Source organism: Oncorhynchus mykiss, chromosome 32, assembly GCF_013265735.2.
Source record: "Oncorhynchus mykiss isolate Arlee chromosome 32, USDA_OmykA_1.1, whole genome shotgun sequence".
NCBI lineage: Eukaryota > Metazoa > Chordata > Actinopteri > Salmoniformes > Salmonidae > Oncorhynchus > Oncorhynchus mykiss.
The window spans coordinates 30,701,242-30,724,733 of NC_050572.1; the positions used below are offsets into that span (position 1 = coordinate 30,701,242).

Sequence of the window (23,492 nt, forward strand, 5' to 3'; positions counted from 1 at the left end):
CCATGACACCACTCTCCCAAATCCACAAAAAAAGATCTAGTAATATATCCCACAAAAAAAGCAAAAAAGGTGATTGTTAAAATAAGAGTAAGACATAGGATGAAGTCTCATTGTTCATGCTTTGTTTAAGCATTATGTTATGGCATAAGAGGTGCCAAATGTGCACTCGTGCAAACACACAGCATGTCTGGCCCTTTAGGCTTCCGGCAGCTGGTGTGGTTATGCTGCTGCTGCCGCTGTGTGTGTGTGTGTGTGTGTGTGTGTGTGTGTGTGTGTGTGTGTGTGTGTGTGTGTGTGTGTGTGTGTGTGTGTGTGTGTGTGTGTGTGTGTGTGTGTGTGTGTGTGTGTGTGTGTGTGTGTGCATTTTGGAGGGAAAGACAGCAAACACACATCACACTCCCATCGCACTCCTTGTTCAACTCTCCCTCCCTGTTACACAACAAATACACAGGGACTTGATAGCATGTGATGAGCTGCTCAATGAGCTGCCTTTTAACATTCCAGGCCTGCTACACCTCTGCAATGTGCTGGAGGTAAGCTAGGGAGGTATCTTGAGCACGGAAGTTGAAGGAATGAAGAAAACACATGCAAAACGCACATTTCATTTTTTTTTATTTAACTAGGCAAGCCAGTTAAGAACAAATTCTTATTTACAATGACAACCTACTGAAAGGCAAAAGGCCTCCTGCGGGGACGGGGGCTGGGATTTAAACGTTTAATATAGGACAAAACACCCATCATGACAAGAGAGACACCACAACACTACAGAAAGAGAGACCTAAGATAACAACATAACATGGCAGCAACACAGCACAAACATTTTACTTATTTAACCTGGTAAGTTGACTGAGAACACATTCTCATTTACAGCAACAACCTGGGGAATAGTTACAGGGGAGAGGGATGAAGGAGACAACTGTAAACTGGGGCTGATTAGGTGCCTGCGATAGTATGAGGGACAGATTGGGAATTTAGCCAGGACACCAGGGTTAACACCCCTACTCTTACAATAAGTGCCATGGGATCTTTCGTGTCCACAGAGAGTCAGGACACCTGTTTAAAATCCCTTCCAAATGACAGCACCCTACAGAGGGCAGTATCCCCAATTACCACCTTGGGCTATTGGGATATATTTTTTTAGACCAGAGGAAAGGGTGCCTCCTAATGGCCCCCCAACACCACTTCCAGTAGCATCTGGTCTCCCATCCAGGACTAAACCTGCTTAGCTTCAAAAGCAAGCCAGCAGTGGAATGCAGGGTGGTATTCTGCTGGCAAGCAACAGCACAAAGGCAAGAAGATAGAGGCAACAACACATCACGCGAAGCAGCCACGAGTGTCAGTAAGAGTGTCCATCATTGAATCTTTGAATGACGAAATGGAGATAAGACTGTCCAGTTTGAGTGTTTTTTGCAGCTCGTTCCTGTCAATAGCTGCAGCGAACTGAAAAGAGGAGCAACACAGGAATGTGTGTGCTTTGGGGACCTTTAACAGAATGTGCCTGGCAGAACGGGTGCTGTATGTGGAGGATGAGGGCTGCAGTAGGTATCTCAGATAGGGAGGAGTGAGGCCTAGGAGGGTTTTATAAATAAGCATCAACCAGTCGTGCCTTTTACTAAGGAGTGGCCACTCTACCATAAAGGCCTGATTGTTGGAGTGCTGCAGAGATGGTTGTCCTTCTGGAATGTTCTCCCATCTCCACAGAGGAACTCTATAGCTCTGTCAGAGTGACCATCGGCTTCTTGGTCACCTCCCTGACCAAGACCCTTCTCTCTCGATTGCTCAGTTTAGCCGGGCGGCCAGCTCTAGGTAGAGCCTTGGTGGTTTTAAACTTCTTCCATTTAAGAATGATGGAGGCCCTGTGTTCTTGGGAACCTTCAATGCTGCAGACATTTTTTTGGTACCCTTCCCCAGATCGGTGCCTCGACACAATCCTGTCTTAGAGTTCTACAGAGAATTCCTTCAACCTCATGGCTTGGTTTTTGCTTTGACATGTACTGTCAACTGTGGGACCATACAGTATATAGACAGGTCTGTGCCTTTCCAAATCATGTCCAATCAATTGAATTTACCACAGGTGAATTACATTCAAATTGTAGAAACATCTCAACATTCCATAGCAATGGAAACATCATTTATTTTTTTTTATTTTTTTTTATTTTACCTTTATTTAACCAGGCAAGTCAGTTAAGAACAAATTCTTATTTTCAATGACGGCCTGGGAACAGTGGGTTAACTGCCTGTTCAGGGGCAGAACGACAGATTTGTACCTTGTCAGCTCGGGGGTTTGAACTCACAACCTTCCGGTTGCTAGTCCAACGCTCTAACCACTAGGCTACCCTGCCGCCCCGTCATGCACCTGAGCTCAATTTCAAGTCTCATAGCAAAGAGTATGAATACTTACAGTGAGGGAAAAAAGTATTTGATCCCCTGCTGATTTTGTACATTTGCCCACTGACAAAGAAAGGATCAGTCTATAATTTTAATGGTAGGTTTATTTGAACAGTAAGAGACAGAATAACAACAAAAAAATCCAGAAAAACGCATGTCAGAAATGTTATAAATTGATTTGCATTTTAATGAGGGAAATAAGTATTTGACCCCTCTGCAAAACATGACTTAGTACTTGGTGGCAAAACCCTTGTTGGCAATCACAGAGGTCAGACGTTTCTTGTAGTTGGCCACCAGGTTTGCACACATCTCAGGAAGGATTTTATCCCACTCCTCTTTGCAGATCTTCTCCAAGTCATTAAGGTTTCGAGGCCGACGTTTGGCAACTTGAACCTTTAGCTCCCTCCACAGATTTTCTATGGGATTAAGGTCTGGAGACTGGCTAGGCCACTCCAGGACCTTAATGTGCCTCTTCTTGAGCCACTCCTTTGTTGCCTTGGCCGTGTGTTTTGGGTCATTGTCATGCTGGAATACCCATCCACGACCCATTTTCAATGCCCTAGCTGAGGGAAGGAGGTTCTCACCCAAGATTTGACGGTACCTGGCCCTGTCCATCGTCCCTTTGATGCGGTGAAGTTTTCCTGTCCTCTTAGCAGAAAAACACCCCCAAAGCATAATGTTTCCACCTCCATGTTTGACGGTGGGGATGGTGTTCTTGGGGTCATAGGCAGCATTCCTCCAAACACGGCGAGTTGAGTTGATGCCAAAGATCTTCATTTTGGTCTCATCTGACCACAACACCTTCACCCAGTTGTCCTCTGAATCATTCAGATGTTCATTGGCAAACTTCAGACGGGCATGTATATGTGCTTTCTTGAGCACGGGGACCTTGCGGGCGCTGCAGGATTTCAGTCCTTCACGGCGTAGTGTGTTACCAATTGTTTTCTTGGTGACTATGGTCCCAGCTGCCTTGAGATCATTGACAAGATCCTCCCGTGTAGCTCTGGGCTGATTCCTCACCGTTCTCATGATCATTGCAACTCCACGAGGTGAGATCTTGCATGGAGCCCCAGGCCGAGGGAGATTGACAGTTCTTTTGTGTTTCTTCCATTTTCAAATAATCGCACCAACTGTTGTCACCTTCTCACAAAGCTGCTTGGCGATGGTCTTGTAGCCCATTCCAGCCTTGTGTAGCTCTACAATCTTGTCCCTGACATCCTTGGAGAGCTCTTTGGTCTTGGCCATGGTGGAGAGTTTGGAATCTGATCGATTGAAGATTTCTGGCTCCTAGGTGTCTTTTATACAGGTAACAAACTGAGATTAGGAGCACTCCCTTTAAGAGTGTGCTCCTAATCTCAGCTCGTTACCTGTATAAAAGACACCTAGGAGCCAGAAATCTTTCTGATTGAGAGGGGTCAAATACGTATTTCCCTAATTTGTTAAGGTGCGTAAATGAGGACCCAAAAGCGAATTAACGTAAACAGAGTTTCTTTAATAACGAAACATACGTAGGCTCAGATGGACCGGCAGATTCCGACAGGACAGGACAAGGTTGCAGCAAACATGACGATAGTCTGGTTCAGGCATGAGTAACACAAACGAGAATCCGACAAAGACAGAAGCAGAAACAGCGAGAGATATAGAGACCTAATCAGAGGGAAAAAGGGAACAGGTGGGAAAAGGGGTGAACGAGGTAGTCAGAGAAGACAAGGAACAGCTGGGAGAAAGAGGGGAAGAAAAGGTAACCTAGTACGACCAGCAGAGGGAGACAGGGTGAAGAGAAAGGACAGAAACAAGACACAACATGACAATACATGACATAATTAAAATGCAAATCAATTTATGACATTTTTGACATGTGTTTGTATGGATTTTTTTGTTGTTATTCTGTCTCTCAATGTTCAAATAAATTTACCGTTAAAATTATAGACTGATCATTTCTTTGTCCGTGGGCAAATTTACAAAATCAGCAGGGGATCAAATACTTTTTTCCCTCACTGTATGTAAATCAAATATTTCTGTTTTTATATTTAATACATTTGCAAATATTACTAAAAACCTGTTTTCACTACGTTGTATTTTGGTATTTTACTAGGATCCCCTTTAGCTTTTGTCAAAAAGCTACTCTTCCTGGGGTCCACACAAAACATGAAACATACAGAATGACATAATACAGAACATCAATAGACAAGAACAGCTCAAGGACAGAACAACATACATTTTAATGGGATACTGTGTGTAGATTGAATCCATTTTAGAACAAGGCTGTAACATAACAAAATGTGGGAAAACGAAAGGGGTCTGAATACTTTCCAAACGCATTGTATAGCTCCCCTACGTGAGTTTAAGGCACGATTTTGAGCCATTCCAGGATGTTGTGTATATGAGGTGGCGTTTCTTCTATTTTCCTGGTGGGCCTGACAGCGGAGCACAGACCTCTCTCTCTATCTCTGCAGCCTGGATTGGTTGGTGTGGGGGACCCAGGAGTATAATCCGGTAGCATTAACTTGCTCTCTAAAAAAAGCACTCTCGACAGGGATTAGATTATCATGGTAAAGTCAGCTCAGACTCTCTCTCTCCATCCAACCCTCTGTCTGTCTCTCTGTCAAGCGCAGTGTATAAAATAATCTGGAACGACACAAGGGTTAAATACCCAAGTGAGAGCATCTAAAGAATTACATTCAACATGTCCAATACATATGATCCATCTCATCCAAGTCCATCTAATTTCCCAGACAGCACATCTTTCACATGTAATTAGTGGTAGCCTGGCAGGCTAATGTTTTGTAGCTCAAACAATGATAGTGTCATTACACAGAGATTACAATAAGTATCAATTTGCTGATGGTATACTTTAAGTAGAAGAAGTGTCAATGTGCTGATTGATACAATTGTAGGTGAAATTGGTGGAGCTTGATTCTGAAACGGTGCTAAAACATGGTGATAATCCTAGTATCGTATAGCCTGGCAATAGGCACAATATTTCCGGATGCATCTCCGTCATAGAAAGAGTAGAGTAAGGGAAGCTTATATAATTCTGAAATGAAAGGCACGCAGTCTAAAGCCGGTAAAACATATCGCCTAAGGCTGTGTAGGCTACATCTACGCTATCACCATTATGTAACTTTATCCAGAAAGTAACTACCCACATAGACAACAGATTAACATCCAATTTTGGTTGCCATTGGATTGAGTTGTCAACAAATGTGAATTCAACTTGAAATAAACCAAACCATGAAATCCTATTGTCGATATGTAGGACAGGAGTCTTTCAAATAGGATAAAAGGCCATATCTGAATTTTTTTTCTACAGACAAATTCCCCCTTAAAAACAATTATATCACCACCCAGTCTATCACCACCTTCCACAACAAACAGTACTTAGTCAGTAGTTAGACTGTTTTTAACAAGTAATTAGGCCTATCATGAAATAATTTGCAGTCTATCAATCACTAAATGAAACCGATAGTTTGTAGAAAACCTAAGGAAGGGAAGCACTAGGGCACTGCTAGGGTACACAATGGTAGGCATTTTGTAAATAGAAGGTGCTCTTTGGTCAGGGAGTACAACATACATCTGTGTACCCCCTGACGAAGGCCAAGCTGCCGGAACAAGTCAGAGTTTTTCATCTTTGTTCCATTGAACATTCCATACAAATAAAGGCATTTGAATGATATGAAGAGTGCCTTGGTCTCCCTTGCTTTAAAAAAAAATACATTGTTTGTTGACAGTTTGAGCATCTAGACATCATCTGTGAGGGACCATTCTAATGAAGTGCTATCCAATATGTCCTCATTTCCTGTGTGCAACTAATGACAGCTGGCAGAATCAGGATCAGGTTCCCTGAGGTGGTGCAGCATCTCAACACCGCCTCATTGGGAGACTACAGTATAGGCTATAGGTAACCGGACACCCTGAGACCCATCTAATCATGTCTCCTTCTCCCCGTCTCAGAGGGCTAAACAGAAGGGATCTGGGTCTGCCTTACCTCCTCATCTCCCATCTGGACAAATGAACAATGTTTCCCCTACAGATGTGAGATCTTAATACAGTTTGCCTTAGCAGTTTGCCTTAGCATGAAAATAATCCTGCAGCAACAGGAAAATGTCATAATTTTTTTGTGGATTATAATTAATAGACATTTTTGTAGGGGTTGATACATTTTCCATAAGGGTAAATTAAGTTAGAAATTTCAAAGTGGAAATTACAAACTTCAGAAGACTTTTTAAACCTAAAATACACTATAAGTTTAAAATGTCCTGCGTTGCAGCTAACAAATAGTTAGTTACTTTATAAATGGCACTTTAATAATGAGGTTTACATATATTGCAATTCTCATCCCATATGTATATACTGTATGTTATACCACCTATTGCATCTTGCCTATGCCACTCGGTCATTGCTCATCCATATATTTATTTGTACATATTCCTATTCCATCCCTTTATTTAGATTTGCGTGTATTATATAGTTGTGTAAATTGTTAGATTACTTGTTAGATATTGCTGCACTGTCAGAACTAGAAGCATAAGCATTTAGCTCCACTTGCAATAACATCTGCTAACCATGTATATGTGACCAATAAAATGTGATTTCTCCCTCAAAACCATCAGAATTAATTTAAGATTAAAACATTTTTAAATAACGTTGATGTGTTTTTTGTGAGGAAGTCACACCATTTTACATCTAGCTAAGGATTATTTTGCTTCAATGATTTGACTATTGGTACCAAAGCTAGCATACATTTTTACAACATTAGCTTGCTATCTGCGCCAGTGAGTGAAATGATGCTGCTGACCAACCCGCTACTAACTTAGTGCTTAACACACATTGTTGAATCTTCCAAAAAAAGCTAATTGGCAAGATACTGTAGTAGTGCTAATTCTTTATTATGTGTTCAGGAATGAGCTATTCTGCAGCGACTCATTGCAGTAGCTTCCCGAGTCAGCTGTTGTGCTCAGCCTACCCAACGATATAAAGCAACGTTAGCGATCACGGGGAAACATGAAACAGACTGATTTCTGATAACAGTTCCTCTTAAATTTTGGGCCGCAAGTCTACAACTTTAGGTTAATTTAAAAAGGCTAAGAAATGTTTATGCAGAGATAGCTAGCTAGTCAGCTATGTCAGTATGCTAGCTACAATAGTTAGGTAAGCAGCTGGTCAAGTAAGTTTTGCAGGAGATAAAAACAAGACGGTGGCTATTTTCTCACAATTGCAAACTATTAAATCACGGTCACAAAGTTTGTAATAATTTAGCTAGTAATTCTGCCTATTTTATGGAGAGTCATGCGAGAGCGCAGTGATATGCAACGAGTGCCCTGAGAGTCAGGAAGCAAGTTCAGGGAATGAGTGTTTTAAATAAAATAAACAATGAACACAAAACACAAACAATGCACCGACATGAAAACACCTGAGGAAAGAACCAAGGGGAGTGACAGTTAATGGGAAGATAATCAAGGAGGTTATGCAGTCCAGGTGAGTGTCATGAGGTGCAGGTGCGCAAGACGATGGTGACAGGTGTGTGTGATAATCAGCAGTCTGATGCCCTAGAGTCCAGAGAGGGAGTATACGTGACAGTACCCCCTCACCAGCCACAAGATGCCTTCAAAGGGGATGAACCCGGGGATCAGGAGTGGACCGGTCACACCTGCTGATGTGCGAGAACCTGTCACGCCAGCTGAGGCACGGGAACTTGTGGAGTCAACTGGGGCGCGGGAACCTGACAAATCAGTTGAGGCAGGGGAGTCTGGCGATCCGGTTGAGGTATGAGAACCTGACAAGCTGGTGGAAGCAGGGGAGCCTGGCGGTCCAGCTAAGGCATGAAAGCCCGACGTGCCGGCTGAGGCATGAGAGCCTGACGCAGGGAAGCCTGGTGATCTGGCTGAGGTATGAGAGCCTGTAGCAGGGAAGCCTGGTGATCTGGTTGAGGTATGAGAGCATGTAGCATGGAAGCCTGGTTGAGGTATGAGAGCCTGAAGCAGGGAAGCCTGGTGATCTGGTTGAGGTATGAGAGCCTGTAGCAGGGAAGCCTGGTGATCTGGTTGAGGTATGAGAGCCTGTAGCAGGGAAGCCTGGTGATCTGGTTGAGGTATGAGAGCCTGTAGCAGGGAAGCCTGGTAATCTGGTTGAGGTATGAGAGCATGTAGCAGGGAAGCCTGGTGATCTGGTTGAGGTATGAGAGCCTGAAGCAGGGAAGCCTGGTGATCTGGTTGAGGTATGAGAGCCTGTAGCAGGGAAGCCTGGTGATCTGGTTGAGGTATGAGAGCCTGTAGCAGGGAAGCCTGGTGATCTGGTTGAGGTATGAGAGCATGTAGCAGGGAAGTCTGGTGATCTGGTTGAGGTATGAGAGCCTGAAGCAGGGAAGCCTGGTGATCTGGTTGAGGTATGAGAGCATGTAGCAGGGAAGCCTGGTTGAGGTATGAGAGCCTGAAGCAGGGAAGCCTGGTGATCTGGTTGAGGTATGAGAGCCTGTAGCAGGGAAGCCTGGTGATCTGGTTGAGGTACGAGAGCCTGTAGCAGGGAAGCCTGGTGATCTGGTTGAGGTATGAGAGCATGTAGCAGGGAAGCCTGGTGATCTGGTTGAGGTATGAGAGCCTGAAGCAGGGAAGCCTGGTGATCTGGTTGAGGTATGAGAGCCTGTAGCAGGGAAGTCTGGTGATCTGGTTGAGGTATGAGAGCCTGAAGCAGGGAAGCCTGGTGATCTGGTTGAGGTATGAGAGCCTGAAGCAGGGAAGCCTGGTGATCTGGTTGAGGTATGAGAGCCTGAAGCAGGGAAGCCTGGTGATCTGGTTGAGGTATGAGAGCCTGTAGCAGGGAAGTCTGGTGATCTGGTTGAGGTATGAGAGCCTGAAGCAGGGAAGCCTGGTGATCTGGTTGAGGTATGAGAGCCTGTAGCAGTTCGGACCCGAACGCTTCCTTTAGGTGAGGTGTTTTTCTGTAATGAGTGCGCTGAGAGTCGGGAAGCAAGTTCATGGAGTGAGTGTTTTAATAAATAAAATAAACAAGGAACACGAAACACAAACAACACACCGACATAAAAACACCTGAGGAAAGAACCAAGGGGAGTGACAGTTAATGTGAAGATAATCAAGGAGGTGATGCAGTCCAGGTGAGTGTCATGAGGTGCAGGTGCGCAAGACGATGGTGAAAGGTGTGCGGGATAATCAGCAGCCTGATGACCTAGAGGCCTGAGAGGGAGTATACGTGACATGATATCACAAATTAGTAACTATGTTTTCATTTTTGAATGGCGGACACTCTGGAATACAAAGATTTCAGGATGAGTTCGAGTGATCGTGGGAAAATCGATACAGTTACATATCGGAATATCATTTTTGACAATATTTCATCTTGTATTGTTTTGACAATACCAATGCCTGAAATAAGACTCCAGTATTTTCTCCATTATAGCTTGTTCTCCATCTTCACTTTAAATAGAGAGCCAATTTGTGTCCAGCGCTTTTATTTCCATGACTGAACAAAACTAATTTTCTCATGGCGCTCTCTCGATGTTTGGAACATCGAATAGCAATAAAATCCCAGTATCGAATCGCAAATTAATATAGAATCGCGAGCATCGCATATTTTATTGGCACATAAGTATTGTGATAATATCGTATCGTAAGGTCCCTGGCAATTCCGAGCACTAATGAGTTCCAATCCCACAAGACAGGTCATTTGAAGTACTAGCGTCACGTAGGAGTGACGCCACCTTTCGGAAGACAATGAATTTAAGGGGTCACTACTACAGCAAGAGTGAGAGGAGAGTGAAGAACCATGGGAGTATGAGTTTTCCCAGCAGATCAATAACTAAAGGAAAACTCCACCCAAAAACGTTGTATTTATTTATAGAATTTGAATTCTTCATATAGTCCCAAAATGTCTGCCAATGTAGTTTACTTGAATGAATAGGCCTAATTTGTGGAATAAACACATGGAAAAACACATTGGCACCTACATTACCAGTCAAAAGTTTGGACACACATTGTAGAATAATGGTGAAGACATCAAAACTATGAAATAGTTTGTAGTAACCAAAAAAAGTGTTAAACAAATCTAAATATATTTTATATTTGAGCTTTTTCAAAGTAGCCACCCTTTGCCTTGATGACAGCTTTGCACACTCTTGGCATTCTCTCAACCAGCTTCACCTGGAATGCTTTTCCAACAGTCTTGAAGGAGTTCCCTCATATGCTGAGCACTTGTTGGTTGCTTTTCCATCACTCTGCGGTCCAACTCATCCCAAACCATCTCAATTGGGTTGATGTCGGGGGATTGTTGGAGGCCAGGTCATCTGATGCAGCATTCCATCACTCTTCTTCTTGGACAAATAACCCTTACACGGCCTGGAGGTGTGTTGGGTCATTGTCCTGTTGAAAAACAAATGATAGTCCCACTAAGCCCAAACCAGATGGGGTGGCTGTAGAATGCTGTGGTAGCCAATTATGGTTCAGTGTGCCTTGAATTCTAAATAAATCACTGACAGTGTCACCAGCAAAGCACCCCCACACCTCCTCCTCCAAGCTTCACTGTGGGAACCACACATGCAGAGATCATTGGTCCACCTACTCTGCGTCTCACAAAGACACAGTTGGAACCAAAAATCTCAAATTTGGACTTCCACCGGTCCAATGTCCATTGCTAGTGTTTCTTTTTGGTGTCCTTTAGTAATGGTTTCTTTGTAGCAATTCGACCACGAAGGCCTGATTCCCGCAGTCTCCTCTGAACAGTTGATGTAGAGATGTGTCTGTTACCTGAACTCTGTAAAGCATTTATTTGGGCTGCAATGAGGCTGGAAACTCTAATAAAGATATCCTCTGCATCAGAGGTAACTTTGGGTCTTCCTTTCCTGTGGCGGTCCTCATGAGAGCCAGTTTCATCATAGCTCTTGATGGTTTTTGCAAAAGTTCTTTCAAAGTGTATTTTTCAAAGTTCTTTACATTTTCTGCATTGACTGATCTTCATGTCTTAAAGTAATGGACTGTCATTTATCTTTGCTTATTTGAGCTGTTCTTGCCATAATATGGACTTGGTCTTAACAAATAGGGTTATCTTCTGTATACCACCCCTACCTTGTCACAACACATCTGATTGTCTCAAACGCATTTAGAAGGATGAAATTCCACAAATTAATTTAATTGAAATGCATTCCAGGTGACTATCTCATGATGCTGGTTGAGGGAATTCCCAGAGTGTGCAAAGCTGTTTATTTTTTTATTTCACATTTATTTAACCAGGTAGGCAAGTTGAGAACAAGTTCTCATTTACAATTGCAACCTGGCCAAGTAAAGCAAAGCAGTTTGACACATACAACAACACAGAGTTGTACACGGAGTAAAACAAACATGCAGTCAATAATACAGTAGAAAAAATAAGTCTATATACGATGTGAGCAAATGAGGTGAGATGGTGATATGGTGATGGTGAGATGGAGATAAGGCCATGGTGGCGAAGTAAATACAATATAGCAAGTAAAACACTGGAATGGTAGATTTGCAGTGGAAGAATGTGCAAGTAGAAATGAAAAATAATGGGGTGCAAAAGAGCTAAATATATACAGTAGGGGAAGAGGTAGTTGTTTGGGCTACATTATGTTTGGGCTAAATTATAGATGGGCTATGTACAGGTGCAGTAATCTGTGAGCTGCTCTGACAGCTGGTGCTTAAAGCTAGTGAGGGAGATAAGTGTTTCCAGTTTCAGAGATTTTTGTAGTTTGTTCCAGTCATTGGCAGCAGAGAACTGGAAGGAGAGGTGGCCAAAGGAATAATTGGTTTTGGGGGTGACCAGAGAGATATACCTGCTGGAGCGCGTGCCACAGGTGGGTGCTGCTATGATGACCAGCGAGCTGAGATAAGGGGGGACTTTACCTAGCAGGGTCTTGTAGATGACCTGGAGCCAGTGGGTTTGGTGACGAGTATGAAGCGAGGGCCAGCCAACGAGAGTGTACAGGTCGCAGTGGTGGGTAGTATATGGGGCTTTGGTGACAAAACGGATGGCACTGTGATAGATTGCATCCAATTTATTGAGTAGGGTATTGGAGGCTATTTTGTAAATGACATTGCCGAAGTAGAGGATTGGTAGGATGGTCAGTTTTACGAGGGTATGTTTGGCAGCATGAGTGAAGGATACTTTGTAGCGAAATAGGAAGCCAATTCTAGATTTAACTTTGGATTGGAGATGTTTGATGTGGGTATGGAAGGAGAGTTTACAGTTTAACCAGACACCTAGGTGTTTGTAGTTGTCCACATATTCTAAGTCAGAACCATCCAGAGTAGTGATGCTGGATGGGCGGGCAGGTGCAGGCAGCGATCGGTTGAAGAGCATGCGTTTAGTTTTACTTGTATTTAAGAGCAGTTGGAGGCCACGGAAGGAGAGTTGTATGGCATTGAAGCTTGTCTGGAGGGTTGTTAACACAGTGTCCAAAGAAGGGCCAGAAGTATACAGAATGGTGTCGTCTGGGTAGAGGTGGATCAGACTCACCAGCAGCAAGAGCAACATCATTGATGTATTCAGAGAAGACAGTCGGCCCAAGAATTGAACACTGTGACACCCCCATAGAGACTGCCAGAGGCCCGGACAACAGGCCCTCCGATTTGACACACTGAACTCTACCAGAGAAGCAGTTGGTGAGCCAGGCGAGGCAGTCATTTGAGAAACCAAGGCTATCGATTCTGTCGATGAGGATGTGGTGATTGACAGAATCGAAAGCCTTGGCCAGGTCAATGAAAACAAGGCAAAGGGTGGCTACTTTGAAGAATCCAAAATGTAAAATATATTTTGATTTGTTGAACACTTTTTTTCGTTACCACATGATAACACATGTGTTATTTCATCGTTTTGATGTCTTCACTATTATTCTACAATGTAGAAAATAGTAGAAATAAAGAAAAACCCTGGAATGAGTAGTTATGTCCAAACTTTTGACTGGTACTGTATATCCATTCACGAATCAGGCAACATGTTTCCCATCTGTATAGAGTGGGAGACTTTAGTGAAAATGTTTTATTAAAGATGCCTAATATTGGCCCCTAAGTGCTGTTGTGTACTGTATATACATTTTGTTCAAACCCATTTGTTATTTGTTTAGCCTGATTGATTGCTCTTCATTTGGACTAGTAACCGGAAGGTTGTAAATTCAAACCCCCGAGCTGACAAGGTACAAATCTGTCGTTCTGCCCCTGAACAGGCAGTTAACCCACTGTTCCTAGACCGTCATTGAAAATAAGAATTTGTTCTTAACTGACTTGCCTGGTAAAGTCAAATTGAAGCATGGTTATGCTCAAACTATCCTCAAATTACAAAGCCAAAAACAGGGACAGTAGGCATACTGTATGCTGGCAAGACAGTCACACGAACAGCCTCGATGGTTAGATAGTAGATCCTCTGTTTAGTACCAACATTCAAAGAGAAGATGCATATTCAGCTAAATGTCTCACTCATGCACACACACACACTAACCGGATACAAACAAATACACACACCATGCCAGAACAGAGTCCTCTGCCCACATTGCTCTCAGCTGTGGCATTGCCAACTGACCAGAGCCAAGCTCTTCACCAGACACCAGCATGTGTGTTCTAAACACAGCTACTGCAATTGAGTACTCTCCACACACACACCAAAGCCACTCTTATTTCCTCTACAGCTTTTACACACAAATAACTTTAAGCAAAAGCACACTCACATTGAGTATGAAGCATTTCAACAATATTATGCTCAACTGTCATTCTTGACTATGAATAGTGTTTTTCAGTTCGTGGTCCACAGTGGCACAGCAGCTGTGAAAACAGTGTATTTGCATACTACTGAGGATGCCACTACAGTACCCTGCACCTGACAAGTGAGGAATGTCATTCAATAAAACTGTCCCTACAGTAAAGTGCAGTACATTTCTACATCTTTTTCAAAACGTAGTAAAAATGTATACTGTAGATTCTATATAGCATAGTAATAATGCCTTAGATGGTGGTTAACCATTCCTATCAGGCTATAGATTGCATGAGGTATTTAGCAAGTTGTCCTGTAGCATAGCAGGTTGTCCTGTACCATAGCAGGTTGTCCTGTAGCATAGCAGGTTGTCCTGTACCATAGCAGGTTGTCCTGTAGCATAGCAGGTTGTCCTGTAGCATAGCAGGTTGTCCTGTACCATAGCAGGTTGTCCTGTACCATAGCAGGTTGTCCTGTAGCATCGCAGGTTGTCCTGTAGCATAGCAGGTTGTCCTGTACCATAGCAGGTTGTCCTGTACCATAGCAGGTTGTCCTGTACAATAGCAGGTTGTCCTGTAGCATAGCAGGTTGTTCTGTACCATGGCAGGTTGTCCTGTAGCATAGCAGGTTGTCCTGTAGCATAGCAGGTTGTCCTGTAGCATAGCAGGTTGTCCTGTACCATAGCAGGTTGTCCTGTTCCATAGCAGGTTGTCCTGTAGCATAGCAGGTTGTCCTGTACCATAGCAGGTTGTCCTGTGCCATAGCAGGTTGTCCTGTAGCATAGCAGGTTGTCCTGTACCATAGCAGGTTGTCCTGTAGCATAGCAGGTTGTCCTGTAGCATAGCAGGTTGTCCTGTAGCATAGCAGGTTGTCCTGTAGCATACATTGACCACAGCACTAAGCGTCATGAATACCCCCATCATGGGAATAACACATGAATGCAATAATTTCAAGATCCTACCTTCCTACATGATTTCAAGATCCTACCTTCCTACATGATTTCAAGATCCTACCTTTCTCCATGATTCCAAGATCCTACCTTCCTATATGATTTTAAGAGCCTACCTTCCTACATGATTAAAAAACGACTTTTTCAAGATAAACCATATAACTGAAAAATCTCAACAAAGAACTTCTGTCCGCCATGTCTCCCCCCCCATGTCTCTCCCACTTAATCTGTATGATTAAATCATTTTTCCTTGGCCCTAATTTTGTCGGGGATGACGATACTCTGCCTGCCGGATAGTTGCTGAGCATACTCCCCATTGATGGCCATGCTGAGAAGATTACCCTAATAGCAGCAGATTACCTCCCCACATGTTGGCCACACATGGGGGGATGGTGTGTGTGTGTGTGTGTGTGTGTGTGTGTGTGTGTGTGTGTGTGTGTGTGTGTGTGTGTGTGTGTGTGTGTGCGTGCGTGTGTGTGTATGTGTGTGTATAGGGAGCCGTGGTAGTAGAATATCTCTTGCTAGCTATATATCTGAAAGCATGGCTACCTACAATATTGGTCTAAATCTGTCTGTCTAAAATATCTGTCTGCCTTTGTCTATCCTTTTTGTCTGTCAATTCAAATAAAATGTTATTGATCGCATACACATATTTGCAGATGTTATCGCAGGTGCAGCGAAATACCTAACAATACAAACAAATCCAAAAAAGAATAAGAAAGTAATTAAGAAATATCATAAGGAGCAATGTCAGAGTCCAGAATATAAATATGTAACCTCAGCAAAAAAATAAATCCCTTTTTTAGGACCCTGTCTTTCAAAGATAATTTGTAAAAATCCAAATAACTTCCCAGATCTTCATTGTAAAGGGTTTAAACACTGTTTCCCATGCTTGCTCAATGAACCATGAACAATTAATGAACATGCACCTGTGGAACAGTCATGCACCTGAAGACACTAACAGCTTACAGACGGCAGGCAATTAAGGTCACAGTTATGAAAACTTAGGACACTAAAGAGGCCTTTCTACTGACTCTGAAAAGCACCAAAAGAAGGGTCCTTGCTCATCTGCGTGAACGTGCCATAGGCGTCCTCTAAGGAGGCATGAGGACTGCAGATGTGGCCAGGGCAATAAATTGCAATGTGCGTACTGTGAGACGCCTGAGACAGCGCTACAGTGAGACAGGACAGACAGCTGATCTTCCTCGCAGTGGCAGACCATGTGTAACAACACCTGCACAGGATCGGTACATCCAAACATTACACCTGCGGGACAGGTACAGGATGGCAACAACAACTGTCCGAGTTACACCAGGAACTCACAATCCCACCATCAGTGCTCAGACTGTCCACAATAGGCTGAGAGAGGCTGAACTGAGGACTTGTAGGCCTGTTGTGAGGCAGGTCCTCACCAGACATCACCGGAAACAACGTCGCCTGTGGGCACAAACCGTCGCTGGATCAGACAGGACTGGAAAAAAGTGCTCTTCACTGACGAGTCGCGGTTTTGTCTCACCAGAGGTGATGATTGGATTCACGTTTATCGTCAAAGGAATGAGCATTACATCGAGGCCTGTACTCTGGATCAATTTGGAGGTGGAGGGTTCGTCATGGTCTGGGGCGGTGTGTCACAGCATCATCGGACTGAGCTTGTTGTCATTGCAGGCAATCTTAACGCTGTGCGTTACAGGGAAGACATCCTCCTCCCTATGTGGTACCCTTCCTGCAGGCTCATACTGACATGACCCTTCAGCATGACAATGCCACCAGCCATACTGCTTGTTCTGTGCGTGATTTCCTGCAAGACAGGAATGTCAGTGTTCTGCTATGAACAGCGAAGAGCCCAGATCTCAATCCCATTGAGCACGTCTGGGACCTGTTGGATCAGAGGGTGAGGGCTAGGGCCATTCCTCTCAGAAATGTCCGGCAACTTGCAGGTGCCTTGGTGGAAGAGTGGGGTAACATCTCACAGCAAGAACTGGCAAATCTGGTGCAGTTCATGAGGAGGAGATACACTGCAGTACTTAACACAGCTGGTGGCCACACCAGATACTGACTGTTACTTTTGATTTTGACCCCCCCTTTGTTCAGGGACACATTTATCCATTGCTGTTAGCCACATGTCTGTGGAACTTGTTCAGTTTATGTCTCAGTTGTTGAATCTTATGTTTGCAAAAATATTTACACGTTAAGTTTGCTGAAAATAAACTCAGTTGACAGTGAGAGGACGTTTCTTTTTTTGCTGAGTCTATGTATATGATGTTGTGTATAGACATTATGGACAGTATATTAATAGAAATGGTGTGTACAGCAGTAGTTATTAAGGATGAGCCTTGACTAGAATAAGTATATACATAAGAAGTGGGTAAAACAGTATGTAAACATTATTAAAGTGACCAGTGTTCAATGACTATGTAAGGTGCATGGTAGAGTACCGGGTGGCAGCCAGCTAGTAACAGTGACTAAGTTCAGGGCAGGCTGGCTTGTGGTGACTATTTTAACAGTCTGATGGCCGGGAGATAGTCTGTCTGTCTGTCTGTCTGTCTGTCTGTCTGTCTGTCTGTCTGTGTCTTTTCAACCATCCAGATTCATCTACAGATATCTTTCCATCTACACATCATTACTATTACAGACCTCTAAACATCAGATCCCATTCTGCCAAGCTTGATTTCGACTGCGTCAGGCCTACACTCATATGCTTTCTTTCAAAGTCTAGGCCTATCCAGGAGGCAAGTCATCCAAACCATTTTTATTTGACAAGACTTAAGATTTGATTGCGGGGTTTTTGTGTCCCTGGCCTACAGTTCCACAGCATGTTGTGTGGATACACATCTGCAATACAGAAATACAACTCAGGATGGAGATGGTCTAACTGTCTATTGCCTAACTGTCCATATCTTCTCTATAGGTCTCCAACATACTGTGGTGAGAAGGTTGAACAGGAGCAACGGCTGAAGAATGACAAAGGCATACAAATATTATTGCCACTGCCAGTGTGGGTTTTTAGGCAGTCCAGATGGAGTAGACTAAGAGGCCATTGAGCGAGTGGAGAGAAAAGGAATTCTAGTAATCTGCTGCTGATCCTGTACAATAGACGCCTTGTCTCTTTTGTTAGGGCCCCTCACAAACACAAGTTTGCACTGACAATGATAGCACCAATAGTCTGCCTTAGGAATGGAAAGAGAAAGAAAGATACGTGTGAAAAGGATAAGATAGGTCTACAGAAAGAAACCAATGGAAAGCAATTGTGTGCCAGCTGAGTGAGCCTGTTTTTCGTTATCTTGAGATGCCAAGAAAAAAATGAAACTCTATGTCTCTAATCTAGTCAAGTGTAGCCCAAAATAGACCTTATAGATCTTGATATTATAGAGCATTCTAACCTGCCTGTTGAACGCTACATTCGCACTGTGAATTAATTAACCATTGACGGACTGTTTATCCCCTCTCCTCTTCACCACAATGCACTGTCCTCCTCAAACGTTTTGGTGGCACCATGGAAAGCAATCATTAAAACAATGGCAAATATTTGCATATGAACTGTCGTTTATTTTATACAGTAGGAAAATAGGTTTTAAAAAAGTACCTTACCTCAAGACCTAAACGAATTTGTTGTGTCCTCCAGTAGCCTAACTACACACTTCAGCAAATATTTTTTTTAAAACACGATGACAGTAGCATGCATCCGTAGAAAGTTGTCAAAATATTTTATCGGGAACAGTCCTCCAATTACATGTTTATAGTTTACTGCTTGCTCCCCGATGAATTCCTGGCGTGATTTCTTACTGCTCTCAATGTGCCCAGAGTGCAAAGTTTCCGTCGGGTCGTTTAATCATGGTCTCGATGTCCCGTTTCGACTCGCTACCCTTGAAATAGAATCGGCTTAGTACTCGACAGACTACAAGCAATAGGCTTCCAGACAAAAATGCATCAAAACAAAAAAAGTAGGCGCTAAAGCTCCGCCCTGTGTTTCCAGCAGACCGCAGTTTCTGTAGCCTAGATACAAAAACATGTCGTGAAAACAATAGGCTATATTTGATGTAATTTCTTAATCTGATTTGGCTGTTGAAATAATCCCTGCACACTGCCTGCACACGGACATCCACCGCCAAAAAATAAAAAAATAACGCTTGTAAATGTAGTTTGCCTACAAGCGTTCTCTTACCTACCTGTACGTTGTTAAAGCCCAAGGGCAGAGTAAATTAGATGCTGTGCATCGATGGCATGCATCAAAGTGAAGATGTCTAAGTGACGCCTCCTCCACTGTGACTCTGTTTTTTATGTGTAATAAAGTAGGTTAAATACTCAGACTCACGTAACACAGTAACAACTCACATCAAGCCTATACAGTGCATTCGTAAAGTATTTAGACCCCTTGACTTTTTCCACATTTTGTTACCTTACAGCCTTATTCTAAAACGGATTAAATTAGCAGTGATTACAGCCTCGAGTCTTCTTGGGTATGGTGCTACAACCTTGGCACACCTGTATTTAGGGAGTTTCTCTCATTCTTCTCTGCAGATCCTCTCAAGGTCTGTCAGGTTGGATGGGGAGCGTTGATGCACAGCTATTTTCAAGTCTCTCCAGAGATGTTCGATCGGGCTCAAGTCCGGGCTCTGGCTCGGCTACTCAAGGACATTGAGACTTGTCCCGAAGCCACACATGCGTTGTCTTGGCTGTGTGCTTATGGTCATTGTCCTGTTGGAAGGTGAACCTTCGCCCTCAGTCTGAGGTCCTGAGCGCTCTGGAGCAGATTTTCATCAATGATTACTCTGTACTTTGCTCCGTTCATTATTGCCTCGATCCTGACTAGTCTCCCAGTCCCTGCCGCTGAAAAACATCCAAGAGCATGATGCAGCCACCACCATGCTTCACCGTAGGGATGGTGTCAGGTTTCCTCCAGACACTTGGCATTCAGGCCAAAGAGTTCAATCTTGGTTTCATCAGACCAGAGAATCTTGTTTCTCATGGTCTGAGAGTTTTTAGATGCCTTTTGGCAAACTCCAAGCATGCTGTCATTTGCCTTTTACTGAGGAGTGGCTTCTGTCTAGCCTCTCTACCATAAAGGCCTGATTGTTGGAGTGCTGCAGAGATGGTTGTCCTTCTGGAAGCTTCTCCCATCTCCACAGAGGAACTCTGGAGCTCTGTCGTGGTCTTGATCACCTCCCTGACCAAAGCCCTTCTCCCCCATTGCTCAGTTTTGCTGGGCTGACAGCTCTAGAAGAGCCTTGGTGGTTACAAACTTATTCCATTTAAGAATTATGGAGGACACTGTGTTCTTGGGGACCTTGAATGCTGCAGAAATGTTTTGGTACCCTTCCCAGATCGGTGCCTCGACATAATCCTGTCTGTCTCACAGCTCTAGAGACAATTCCTTCGACCTCATGGCTTGGTTTTTGCTCTGACATGCACTGTCAATTGTGGGACCTTATATAGACAGGTGTGTGCCTTTCCAAATCATGTCCAATCAATTGAATTTCCCACAGGTGGACTCTAACCAAGTTGTAGAAGTAACTCAAGGATGATCGATGGAAACAGCAAGCACCTGAGCTCAATTTCGAGTCTCATAGCAAAGGGTCTGAATACTTATGTAAATAAATATATTTTTACATTTGCAAAAATTTCAAAACATCTGGTTTCACTTTGTCATTATGGGGTATTGTGTGTAGATTGCGGAGGATTTAGAAATAAATCAATTTTAGAATAAGGCTGTAAAGTAACAACATTTGGAAAAAGTCAAGGGATCTGAATACTTTTTGAAGGTATTTAGGTGACTGTTACAGAATCTCCCTGGCGAGGATGCTGTGGGACTCATTTCCAGCGTGTGTGTAGTTGTTTATGTTTGTCTAGCGCTGCGTAGTCCAGTTCTCCCCCTCACGTGAGAGATATCGTTCACCACCAGCTCGTGGCTTCAGCCAATCAGACTATCCCCATGCACTCATAGCTTGGAGGGACATCGGTGCATGATTACAAAGTTGTCCCTGTTGTTACCAGTGTAGGATGAGCTAGAGTAGCAGTATTCTATGCATTTCTCATTCCTGTTATTATGTTACTACCGACATTGTCTGCAATGATTATTCACTGTTTACTACTTCCTATATATTTAAACAGTCCTTGCGCTTGTGTGTTGCTGTGTAATAGCCTACTATTTGTATAATATACAGTACTTGTCATTATTCTTACTGTGCTTTTGTCATGCTAGGTATTAATCCGGTGTTACTATGTAATACATGGTTATTAGGTCATCATTAGGTACAGTCCTAGGTACAGTCCTTGTTGTCCCCATGTGCAGTTGCAAACCGTAGTCTGGCTTTTTTATGGAGCAGTGGCATCTTCCTTGCTGAGAGGCCTTTCGGGTTATGTCAGTATAGGACTAGTTTTACTGTGGATATCGATACTTTTGTACCCGTTTCCACCCGCATCTTCACAAGGTCCTTTGCTGTTGTTCTGGGATTGATTTGCACTTTTTTTAACCATCACAAAAACATCCTATGGCGTTCTGCATTAGCATCGAACAGCCCCCGTGATATGCAGCTTTTCGGGGAAGCTAGAAACCATTATACACAGGCAGTTAGAAAAGCCAAGGCTAGCTTTTTCAAGCAGAAATTTGCTTTCTGCAACACTAACTCAAAAAAGTTCTGGGACACTGTAAATTCCATGGAGAATAAGAACAACTCCTCCAAGCTGCCCACTGCACTGAAGATAGGAAACACTGTCACCACTGATAAATCCACTATAATTGAGAACTTCAATAAGCATTTTTCTACGGCTGGCCATGCTTTCCACCTGGCTACCCCTACCCCGGTCAACAGCACTGCACCTCCCACAGCAACTCACCCAAGCCTTCCCCATTTCTCCTTCTCCCAAATCCAGTCAGCTGATGTTCTGGAAGAGCTGCAAAATCAGCCAGGCTAGACAATCTGGACCCTTTCTTTCTAAATATTATCTGCCGAAATTGTTGCCACCCTTATTACTAGCCTGTTCAACCTCTCTTTCATGACGTCTGAGATTCCCAAAGATTGGAAAGCAGCTGCGGTCATCCCCCTCTTCAAAGGGGGGGACACTCTTGATCCAAACTGCTACAGACCTATATCTATCCTACCCTGCCTTTCTAAGGACCATTTCGAATCTCACCATACCCTCTCTGCTATGAAATCTGGTTTCAGAGCTGGTCATGGGTGCACCTCAGCCACGCTCAAGGTCTTAAACAATATCTTAACCGCCATCGATAAGAAAAATTACTGTGCAGCCGTATTCATTGATCTGGCCAAGGCTTTCGACTCTGTCAATCACCACATCCTCATCGGCAGACTCGACAGCCTTGGTTTCTCAAATGATTGCCTCAGCTGGTTCACCAACTACTTCTCTGATAGAGTTCAGTGTGTCAAATCGGAGGGCCTGCTGTCCGGACCTCTGGCAGTCTCTATGGGGGTGCCTCAGGGTTCAATTCTTGGACCAACTCTCTTCTCTGAATACATCAATGATGTCGCTCTTGCTGCTGGTGAGTCTCTGATCCACCTCTACGCAGACAACACCATTCGGTATACTTCTGGCCCTTCTTTGGACAATGTGTTAACAACCCTCCAGGCAAGCTTCAATGCCATACAACTCTCCTTCCGTGGCCTCCAATTGCTCTTAAATACAAGTAAAACTAAATGCATGCTCTTCAACCGATCGCTGCATTCACCTGCCCGCCTGTCCAACATCACTACTCTGGACGGCTCTGACTTAGAACACGTGGACAACTACAAATACCTAGGTGTCTGGTTAGACTGTAAACTCTCCTTCCAGACTCACATCAAACATCTCCAATCCAAAGTTAAATCTAGAATTGGCTTCTTATTTCGTAACAAAGCATCCTTCACTCATGCTGCCAAACATACCCTTGTAAAACCATCCTACCAATCCTCGACTTCAGCGATGTCATTTACAAAATAGCCTCCAATACCCTACTCAACAAATTGGATGCAGTCTATCACAGTGCCATCTGTTTTGTCACCAAAGCCCCATATACTACCCACCATTGCTACCTGTACGCTCTCGTTGGCTGCCCCTCGCTTCATACTCGTCGCCAAACCCACTGGATCCATGTCATCTACAAGACCCTGCTAGGTAAAGTCCCCCCTTATCTCAGCTCGCTGGTCACCATAGCATCATCCAAAACCAATTATTTCTTTGGCCGCCTCTCCTTTCAGTTCTCTGCTGCCAATGACTGGAACTAACTACAAATATCTCTGAAACTGGATACACTTATCTCCCTCACTAGCTTTAAGCACCAGCTGTCAGAGCACCTCACAGATTACTGCACCTGTACATAGCCCACCTATAATTTAGCCGAAAACAACTACCTCTTTCCCTACTGTATTTATGTTATTTATTTATTTATTTTGCTCCTTTGCACCCCATTCTTTTTATTTCTACTTTGCACAATCTTCCACTGCAAATCTAC

General features: G+C 43.6%; 1 protein-coding gene across 1 annotated transcript in view; it reads right to left on the reverse strand.

Moving 5' to 3' along the window:
- Positions 1-19,222, reverse strand: part of LOC110488254 (zinc finger protein 516) — a 36,254-nt gene extending 17,032 nt beyond the window's left edge. The window contains exon 1 of the mRNA XM_036971342.1: positions 18,635-19,222. The gene's annotated coding sequence lies outside the window, so the exon portion shown is untranslated. The remainder of the gene's footprint in view (positions 1-18,634) is intronic.
- Positions 19,223-23,492: the final 4,270 nt, after the last annotated feature.